Here is an 11,251-nt window from a genome sequence, read left to right on the forward strand (position 1 = left end):
AAACAATATAAAGTATGTTGTATATTTAAAGAAATAAGGGGGATCAAAGAGCATGAGGAAAAATAACCAAGCAGATTGGGAAAAGTATCAAATGGAATCTGGGAATGAAAAAATGTAATAGAAAGTTTAATGGACTGACTTAATAGTACACTAAACACTGAAAAGAAAGGAATAGATATGGGGAATAAGGATGTTTCAAATTTGCAAAGCAGACTTTATCACCAGAAGACCAGGCATTATAAGGAAAGTTAGGATGTTCTTCAGACAGAAGAAAAATGGTATCACATGAAAATCTAGATCTACACAAAAGGATGAAGATCACTGGAAATAGTAACAATATGGGCAAATGTATGATTTATTATTATCCAAACCTTTTCAAGAGATCATTGTTTAAGTAATCATAATATATTTTGGACTTTTATAATATACTAGTAGCCTGGTACACGAAATTCATGCACATTAAAAGGGAATTAATTGCCCTAACCAGTTTGGCTCAGTAGATAGAACATGGGCCTGCGGATTCAAGGGTCCCAGGTTCGATTCCGGTCAAGGACATGTACCTTGGTTGCGGGCACATCCCCAGTGGGGAGTGTGCAGGAAGCAGCTGATCGATGTTTCTCATCGATGTTTCTAACTATCCCTCTCCCTTCCTCTCTGTAAAAAATCAATAAACTATATATTTTTTAAAAGGGAATTAATTAGCAGAGATATTTTAATATTACTATTTGCCCTTTCTCTATAATAGAAGTATGAGAGAGGAAAGGAAATTAGTAAAATGTATATGAAAATAATATATAAATTTATTAATAAACAGTAACAAAAGGATATAACAACAACAGAGGCATGATATAAAAACGACAAAAACATGATATGAAAACAACAAAAACATGATACAAAAACAACAGTGATGCAAACAATGACTGATAAAGTGATTAAACTTATTCTAAAAAAAAAAAAAAAGTGATTAAACTTATTCTAATATCTTCCTGAACACCACATTAAGAGTGAAAACACTTTCAGAGTGCTTGACTAATTTCCCTTGTGATGAAGTATTTAGAACTTTAACTGTAACGTCACATGCTCTTCAAACTCGAGAGAAAGCAACATATAACTGACCATGTGCAAAAATGGGTTCAGGTAGGAATATGCCTACTTTATCTAGAGTTTGTCCTTGTGATTTATTAATAGTCATCACAAATGCTGGCATCACTGGAAACCGTCATGGAGTCAATTTAAATGGGAGGCCAGTGTCAGGTGGGAACAAATTAATTCTTGGAATCAGAACAACCTCTCCCTTTGTAGATCCTGTTAATACTTCAGCTTTGATAATGTTAGATCGTAATCTTTTGATAATAAATCTGGTACCATTACAAAGACCCCGTCTACTATTGAGATTTCTCAATAGCGTGATGATTGCACCCACTTTCAATTTTAATTTATGACATGGCATTCCCGAAGGAGTAATACTATTAAGAAATTCTACGGGAAAATTTTCCCTTTCAGCATCATCTGTGGAATCAATGGAATCATCACTCAAATATGTGTGAAAATCTCCATTGAGTATATCCAAATTTTCTTCATTTAATTTTTGAACATGTTCATTTTTTGGACAAAGAATTGCATGTTTAGATATATTTTTAATATTATCTATACCAGTGGTTCTCAACCTTGGCTGCACATTAGAATCACCTGGGAATCTTTTTAAAATCCTGATTCCTGGGCCTCATCCTCCAGGAATTGTTTCTTTGTTATGGGGTGGGGCCACAACATTAGTAACAAAGAAACAGAATTAAAACTTTATTGTGGGAAGCCACTACAGTGTTTTGGACAAGTTCAAGCCTTGGACTGATGAGAGGGCACAGTCCTCTCATTGCCACATGCAATCCCAGCTTGGAGGGCAAGGTCCTCCCAGCACAATTATAGCCAACAGCTGTAGTTGAAAGCTTGAACCTATGGTCAGAACACGTGGCCCCACGTACCTGAGTGATGTAGGCTTGATAGAGTTCAGGTGCATGTAGTTGAGTAGGATTGAAACCCAGGAGAATGTTTGTAAACATCTTGGTCACGCCCTTACTTTGCCTCGTAACATCTGCTATAAAATAAAGGCATGGCTGTGGGCGTGGTCGCTGTCTCTCAGAGAAGCAGCGTCCCACCGAGACCCGGCTTTCATTCTCTTGTCTGTCTTTTCTTTCTTTTTTTAAAAAATTCTTTATTAAGGTATTACAAATGTGTCCTTATCCCCCCCATTAACCCCCATCCTCCCCCCACCACCACCCCCCCCCCCCCCCCCCCGCCACTCATGCTCTCATCCCCCTGTTCTCTGTGTCCATTGGTTTGGCTTATATACATGTATACAAGTCCTTTGGTTGATTTCTTCCCCTTACCCCCTCCCTCCCCTACTTTCCCTCTGGGGATTGATAGTCTGATTGCTGTTTCTCTGTCTTTGGATCTGTCCCTGTTCATCAGTCTATGTTGTTCTCTATAATCCACAAATGAGTGAGATCATGTGGTATTTATCTTTCTCTGGCTGGCTTATTTCACTTAGCATAATGCTCTCCAGTTCCATCAGCCGTCCCCACTCAGGTTCACCCTTGGCTGTGCTGGCGCGGCACACTTTATAAAGATCTGCCTCCATGCTCCCAGGGCGGGTTCCTGCCTCAAACTCCGCCCTTACAGGAAACAGCTCCGGGAAACAGCTTGGGGGAGGGTGCAGCCGCTGCCAAAACAACCCCTGCAAGACTGACTTCCTTCCACCTGGTCACGGTTCTGGTCTGGTCGTGATGAACACCACCCAGGGTTTTTATAAAAGTAGATAATAAAGCCACCAACACAAAATAATTACAATTCTTAAATTGATGACAAAAAACCTGTAGGATTTGCAGCTGGTTGGAAAAATACAGGTAACTTTATGCTTCGAGTAGGTATTTTTGCCACCTGAGTGCGATTTGTGGATGCTACTAGCACTAACCACTGCACAATGAGACTGCTGACTGACTGGCTCACTCAACTCCTGCATGAATTGCACACGCCTCCCCCACGCTGTGTATCCCACAGCCCGCCTGCGCCGCGTCTCCCATCGCCCGACCAACCGACACCCCCCAACACCCCCACTTCCGAACCACTTCTTCAAAATAGACTCGCCCAGGCTGAAAACCGACTTCTGCGCATGGGCCACGAAGTTTCAATCTCACTATACGTGCGTGCCCGCAAGTGGTATTTTTTGAAAGAGCCACACTCAAGGGGCCAAAGAGCCGCATGTGGCTTGCGAGCCCCGGTTTGCCGAACTGTCCTAGACACACCCAGAAGTAATGTTTAACCAAATATCTGGATACCCCACAATCCAGTCATGTTGTCACATACAATTAACCCATCACACTCCTCATGAGTTACTTTAGTCTGTCATGTTTATTGAGCATCTGGCCTATACTCAATAGTTATTAGTGGGGCTGTGAGAACAGAACAAATTGATGATGCAACTTCTCCTTTTGAGGAAAAGACATTTCAGAAGTGTTGGGAGCCATTATAAATCACATATACATCTCCAGCTTACAACAATAGGTTTCTGGCTCCTCCAAGCCAACTCCCAGTTTGGCCTGGAGTTAAAAGTTAACCTTGCAATTTAGCCTGGAGTTAAAAGATAACATACCCTCACCCTAAGCACAAAGCAAGCTACATCTCCACTGATAAGCTGCGACATTCCAAAGTCTGTTACATCCTTAACGACTTCCTTTGCCCACCCCTTTCCTCTAGAAACAGTATAAATACCACCCGCTGTAAAAAATAAAACTGAGGCTTGATCAGAACTTTGTCTTGCCTCCATTTCTTCGCATCTCCTATCCTCTCATTCCTTTGCAGGATTTGGTGCGGTATACCCACGAAGCGTGCCCTGCAGGTCGGGGCATAACTGGCGCCCAAACGTGATCTCCGCTCTCCAATCCTCCCAGGAACGTTCACTTTTTATGTCCGGCCGGACCTCCCTTTGGCGCCACTGGGATCACCCTGTGAGTCAGCCTGCTTTTTTCCTGGTCGCCGCTCTGCTTACCCGCTTTGCGAGTCAGACCTGTTGCTTTGGTAAGTGAACGCATTTATTTTGGATAGGCATTCTCTTCCCTCATTGTCTCTCCCCTTGTCTTCTGCCTCTAGTCCACTTTGAGCACTCTCTTGTCATTTCGGGGAAGAGTGAAAGGTACCCGATTTCGGCAGAGAGAACTCCGAATCACTTAGGCTTGTCCCTTGGTTTCGTTCCACGTGGTTGACTCCTTCCAAAAACCCTGCGTTCACCTTGTCTTAGTGGTCTTTCTGAGAAAATGGGGACTCCAGTTGAGACTCTGAAGTAAGTGTTTTTGCCTACTTTAAAGCTTAAACCGTCCACCCAAAATTAGAAGTAAACCAGTAAGAACTTGTGTCACTGTTACTCCGGGAAAACTCCTTGCCTACTTAAAAACGCAAGCCGTCCACCTTGTGAGCACTCATGGGGTGCCTGGCTCCCGACTGGTGAATGCCTGAGGGTCCTAGCAGGTTACCTGCCTCACAAGGGTCCGAGTTGGCGGGTTATACCAACCGGCTGTTTACGTAGGAGGAGCGAGCTGCAGAAGCAGCTCCGAGGAAGGCACTTGAAAACAAGTTTCGATCTGGGGAGCTCTGATTCAGGGGTCCGAGTTGGCGGATTATACCAACCGGTTGCTTACGTAGGAAAACACACCTGTGGCATAAACAGGACTGAAGTAGTCTCAGCAGAGAATTTCAACATCCAGACCTATGACATGTGGACAGGGGCCTCTCTTTTGAGGTGACGGTTGGCATCTTCCTCGCTGGTTCGTCCCCTTGTCGACTCCTGGGCTGACCTGGTATGGGGTTTATACGTCCCGGAGGCTTACGTGGAAGAGGCTAAGACATGGGTCAGGCTTTGAGTTCTCATGACCTGTTTCTTTAAGGACTCAGGGAGTCCCTCAAGGTGCGAAGATTTAGGGTTAAAAAGAAAGATTTAAAAGGCTTCTTACAGGACTCAGGGAGTCCCTCAAGGTGCGAGGATTTAGGGTTAAAAAGATTCAAAAGGCTTCTTAAAGGACTCAGGGAGTCCCTCAGAGCACGAAGATTTAGGGTTAAAAAGAAAGATTTAAAAGGCTTCTTTACTTTAGAACATCTTATGACAACCAAACTTTGGCTAAGATTACCTTGGGTGTTAACCATGACTTTAGAAAGCAAAATAGGAAAAAATTTAAAATGCCTTCTTCTATTAAACATGACTTTGGGAACAAATACGCCATCTAAGTCACTTGCTAAAACTTCCCCCAAAGCAGGATGAGTAGGGGAAAGGAAAAAGGAACACATGGCGATCCTATATGGACGCCTCCTCCCCAGTATTCAAATTTAAAATCTCCTTCTCGTAATTAAAAAAGTTTTACAAAATTTAGAAAATGCGTCTGGGATTTCTGTTCACGTGTAAAGAGAAAAACTGGCTTGGAACTAAAAGCGCGCATCATCTGATTTTGGACATTTAGATAGAGTTTTGAGCTAAAAATCTCTTTACAAATGTACAGAATAAAACCCAAGACTGATTATTTCCTAAGAAAAATGGCATATTTGAGCCAGGGAAGAAATGCAGGCTGGTTCTAGCAATAAGATTGGTATATTTCCCTAATAAAGAGTGATTTTTGAAATGTTAATAAAGCCTGTTCCAAAGTTAATCTTAAAAGCCTCAAAGAAATTTAGTAAAATTGTCTGTTATAGAAAAGTTACCAAAATAACTGCCTTAAAATAATAATCTAGATTTGAATCTCAAGAATTATTGATCTATATTAATTATAAAAATCTAAGTAGCCCAGTAACAAACCGGCCCTTTGTTAATTGAAAAGGCTCGCCAAAACATTTCTAATGAGAAAAGGGGCTAGTTGCTTCCCACCTGTAGCAAATTCTTAAAGAATGTGGTCAATTTACATCTGATTAATGCAGGCTAGGCCAAACCTGTTCTTCCAGGGAAAACAGCCCCCTCCTTCCTCCCCCAGGCCAATATTGAAACTTCCCACCGACTAGCAAGGGGCAGGAAGCAATGTATCTACAACCTTGTTTGTTGGCCTTCCCCAGAGGAAAAATTATGGTCGTTTTAAAATCAAAGGCTGGGGCCAGGCCTGCCTCGCCAGCCTCAAGTGTGGTTTTCCAAATCTGCTGTGAAATTTAAGACCTTGGAGTTTATACCTAGGTATCTTGAAGTGACATAATACTGAATTAAATAAGATCTAAGTGTACTTCGTACAAAATCTAAAGAACAGAATTAAATCTGTTGGTTGATTATGTCCTGCATTTTTTGAAGTTTATTCCTAAAAATGTTACTGATTGAGAAATGCTAAATATTTGACTTGCCAGCTAAAAAGTTCTAGTTAAATCAAATTGGGAAAAATTATAATTGTGGTAACTAAATGCCTAATGTAGAGAAATTTATTTTTAAGAAAATCTTGTGCTTTCTCTGAAATAATTAGAATTCAAAATATGTTACTCATTGATCTGATTAAAAAAGAGGATAAATTCTGTGATCCCAACAGAAATTTTAAATATAAAGGTCAGTTTAAATTTAATTGATATCTCTTAATAATTATAAAAGGTATATAATCTTTAAATCATATATATACGTATATATTTGATGGTCTTTCAAGTTGGATTTCAAAACTATAACCAAGGAATGACTTTGGGACATTTCATGGGCCCTGAAATGCTTTCAAAAGTTTATTCTCTCTTCTTAAAGGTTTTTTTATAAAGCCAATTTAATATACTTGAAATCACATGGAAAGCTTTATCAAATATAAATTAATAAATATATTTTAAGTTTTTGCCTCTGAGAAAGGGCAAAACAAGAAATTTTGTTTAATATTTCTTAAAATACAGCAGTGGAATTTTAAGATGTAATTTGAAATAACAAAAGCTCCTCGCCGCTGCATATTAAATTAAGCTGGAGGTGGGGCAGCATTTGTCCCTAGTGAATCAAAAGTTTACTAAATACTAAATTTACTTGTTACATTTGTTGCTTGTGTGAGAAAGAAAGCTGTCTGGAAGGAAATAAAAAGGTTTCCTTCAGATGCCTAACTAAAATTAAAAATCAATGTATTGGGCCTCAAAAGCTAAATTAAATAATTTGTGTTTTGTCTCCTTAAACAAAGTTTATGTAAATTTACCCAAAAACTAATACCAGAAGTTCAGAACCAAATTGAAGAATTCATTAGAAACATGTATCCTCCTCTCCACTATCACCCTTTAGCCTTACCTAGATCACGAGGAGTAGATCTAGACACCCAAACCTCTGATATCTTAGAAGCCACACTCCGTGCTTTAAATGCCTCCAATCCATCCCTTGCAGAAAACTGTTGGCTATGCATGACCCTAGGTACACCTATGCCCCTTGTCATTCCAGATGACATCAGTAACATCACTTCTAATAATAATTGTACCCTCAGTTTGCCCTTTAGAACTCAACCTGTTGCATTCAACTTTTCCTCATGTCTACAAAAACTCCCCCAGAATAATAGTTATGATCTAGATGTAGGCTTCGTTAGCTTTGTTAACTGCTCTCCCGTTCACAATCACAGTTCCTCCCTTTGCCCCGCTCCTGGACGAGTGTTTGTATGTGGAGGTAATATGGCCTGTACAGCTCTACCTTTAAACTGGACAGGATTATGTGTTCAGGCTAGTATTCTCCCTGACATTGATATTATTCCAGGGGGAGAACCTGTCCCCCTACCCAGCCTTGATTATATTGCTGGACGCAGTAAGCGGGCTGTCCAATTTATTCCTTTACTTATAGGACTGGGAGTCTCTGGAGCTGTGGCCACTGGCACAGCTGGATTAGGAACTGCATTACATACCTATAATAGATTATCTAATCAGTTAATTGATGTTCAGGCTCTTTCAGGTACTATCAATGATCTCCAAGACCAAATTGACTCCCTAGCAGAAGTAGTTTTACAAAATAGAAGAGGATTAGATTTACTTATAGCAGAGCAGGGAGGAATATGTTTAGCCCTACAGGAACGCTGCTGTTTTTATGCCAACAAATCTGGAATCGTCTGAGACAAGATAAGAAAACTCCAGGAAGACCTGGTGAAAAGGCGAAGAGAGCTGTTCAAAAACCCCCTTTGGAGCGGACTCAATGGCCTACTCCCCTACCTGCTTCCTGCACTTGGCCCCCTTGTCAGCTTACTGTTAATTTTAACCTTTGGTCCATGGGCTTTTAAGAAACTGACAAGTTTTGTCAAACAGCAAATTGATAGCATCCTGGCCAAACCCATTCAGGTTCACTACCACCGTTTAACTACTATAGACCGAGAACGTGATTTGATTGCCAGAGCTCCCCCCCACGGGGACAGCATAAAGCCAGAGGAATGCTTACCTACACTCTATATAGAGGTATGGTATGGGTACCGTCTGGGTGCAGGGCAAAGCACTGCAAGGGAAGGTCAAAACAGAAAATCAAAATTTTCTCGACCGCCTCTGGATTTCTCTGTGAGCACACCTGGTTTGCATAGAGGTTGGTATCCATACATATATAATTGTTGGCTCTGCCTCTCCTCCCCAAAAGATACCAAGAGCCACCAGAGGTGAGATCTGCCGATCTCATGGGAGGAACCAGGTCACTACTCCCCCAGTCGGTTAATGCCCACCCTTAACTAAATGGTAAGGGAGGAATTGTTGGGAGCCATTATAAATCACATATACATCTCCAGCTTACAACAAGAGGTTTCTGGCTCCTCCAAGCCAACTCCCAGTTTGGCCTGGAGTTAAAAGTTAACCTTGCAATTTAGCCTGGAGTTAAAAGATAACATACCTTCACCCTAAGCACAAAGCAAGCTACATCTCCACTGATAAGCTGCGACATTCCAAAGTCTGTTACATCCTTAACGACTTCCTTTGCCCACCCCTTTCCTCTAGAAACAGTATAAATACCACCCGCTGTAAAAAATAAAACTGAGGCTTGATCAGAACTTTGTCTTGCCTCCATTTCTTCGCATCTCCTATCCTCTCATTCCTTTGCAGGATTTGGTGCAGTGTACCCACGAAGCGTGACCTGCAGGTCGGGGCACAGAAGGACATTGACCCCCTTAGCTTTTGGCTCAAGCTGACACAGAGACTATTACGGGCTTGATGGTGCTGGAGGAGATGGAGCCTTAGGGCAGCGAGGATCCTTTGCCTGAGGAGGAAAGCCACTGAGGAACTTTCTGGTCTTGGAGCTGCTGCTGTCTCTCAGCCCCTCTCCCTCAACCCCGGGGCTCCAACTCACCAGTTTGGGGAGCCATTGCTCAACAGAACACCAACTCTCTGTGGCTAGAAATTGACAAAAGCCATTTTCCTTTAATGAATATTGGAAAACGTTTCTTAAGAGGCTGCATTACAGCTCACCCTTGAGCAACATGGGTTTGAACTTCATGGGTTCATTTATATGCAGATTTTTTTTCAATAAATATACTGGAACATTTTTTGGAGATTTGCAACAATTTCAGAAAATGTGCAGATGAACCATGTAGCCTAGAAATATATTAAAAAATAAGAAAAAGTTAGTTATGTCATGAATGCATAAGTACTAGTTTTATTTTGCCATTTACTACCATAAAATATATACAAATCTGTCATAAAATTTTTAACTTATCAAAACGTACGCACACAAACACAGAATGCTCATGGTGTGATTCACAATCAAGAAAAATGTAAACAGAAGTAAAGATGCAGTATTACATCATCACTGTGTAAAATTAACCGGGGTGCATGCTGTACTGCTGCAATAATTGTATAGCCTCCTGCTGCTGCTGCTGCAGTGAGCTCAAGTGCTGTATCTGCTTAGCAGGCGTGTGATGCCCATCATCTCCAGGTGAGCAGTTCATCTCTCCAGGACATGCTGTATTGCAGTAAAGTGATCTCTCGTGGTTCTTGTGTCTTTTCACCATGTTTGATGCAATTCTGTGAAAGATGAATGACACCACGGGACCCATACAAAGTGTCACTAGTGATGCTGGAAGTGCTCCCAAGAAGCAGAGAGCCCAGCCAGCATGGCTCAGTGGTTGAGCATCGACCTATGAACCAGGAAGTCGGGGTTCGATTCCCGGGCAGGGCACATGCCTGGGTTTCAGGCCAATTCCCAGTGTGGGGCGTGCAGGAGGCAGCCGATCAATGATTCTCTCTCAACATTGAGTTTCTATCTCTTTCTCCCTCTTCCTTCCTCTCTGAAATCAATAAAAATATATTTTAAAAAAAGAAGCAGAGAAAAGTCATGACATTATAAGAAAAAGTTGAATTGCTTGATATGTGCTGTAGATCAAGGTCTACAGCTGCAATTGTCCACCATTTCAAGATAAATACATCCAGCATAGGAGGAACCACTGTTAAAAGACAAAAGGAAATTCATGCCGCTGTCACTGCAGCTACACCAGCAGGTGTGAAAACCTTACATATATATATTATATGGGCATCACACGCCTGCTATGTTATATATTATAACATCTATATATATTTAACATATATAAAAATATATTTTTTAACAACTAGTCTTTTTAAGAAAAGTTTTCATTGTTTGATTTGAGAGAGGGTGGGGGAGAGAGAAACACTGATTGGTTGTTCCACTTATTTAAGCATTCATTTGTTCATTCTTTTTTAAAAAATATTTCTTTATTGATTTCAGAGAGGAAGGGAGAAGGAGAGAGATATAGAAACATCAATGATGAGAGAGAATCATTTATTGGCTGCCTCTAGCACACCCACTCCTGGGGAACGAGCCCGCAACCCAGGCATGTGCCCTCGGCCGGAATCGAACCTGGGACCCTTCAGTCCGCAGGCTGACGCTCTATCCACTGAGCCAAGCCGGCTAGGGCCATTTGTTCATTCTTGTATGTACCCTGACTGGGAATCAAACCCACAACCTTGGCATATTGGGATGATGCTCCAACCAACTGAGCTACCTGGTGAGGGCTTAAAATATTTTTTAATCTTGTATTGAAAATGCAGCTTTTATTATATTGGGTGCAGGATTGCTGTAAGAAGGGCCCACCTATAGGCTCTAATATGATTCCAGAAACTGTGAAGCCATTCTATGACAACCTGAAACAGAAAGAAGATGAAAGATCTAAAGCCAGAGAATTTAATGCCAGCAAAGAATCATTTTAGCAGGAGGTTTGACTTAAAGGTGTAAAGATAACAGGAGAAATAGCTTCTGCCGACCAAGAGACAGGAGATAAGTTCCTAGATGCTGTTAAGAAAATCATTCAGTGGAAAGGAT

This window comes from Myotis yumanensis, unplaced genomic scaffold (assembly GCF_028538775.1).
Source record: "Myotis yumanensis isolate MYYU_CA2020_CCGP unplaced genomic scaffold, mMyoYum1.0.hap1 SCAF_2, whole genome shotgun sequence".
Classification (NCBI taxonomy): Eukaryota; Metazoa; Chordata; class Mammalia; order Chiroptera; family Vespertilionidae; genus Myotis; species Myotis yumanensis.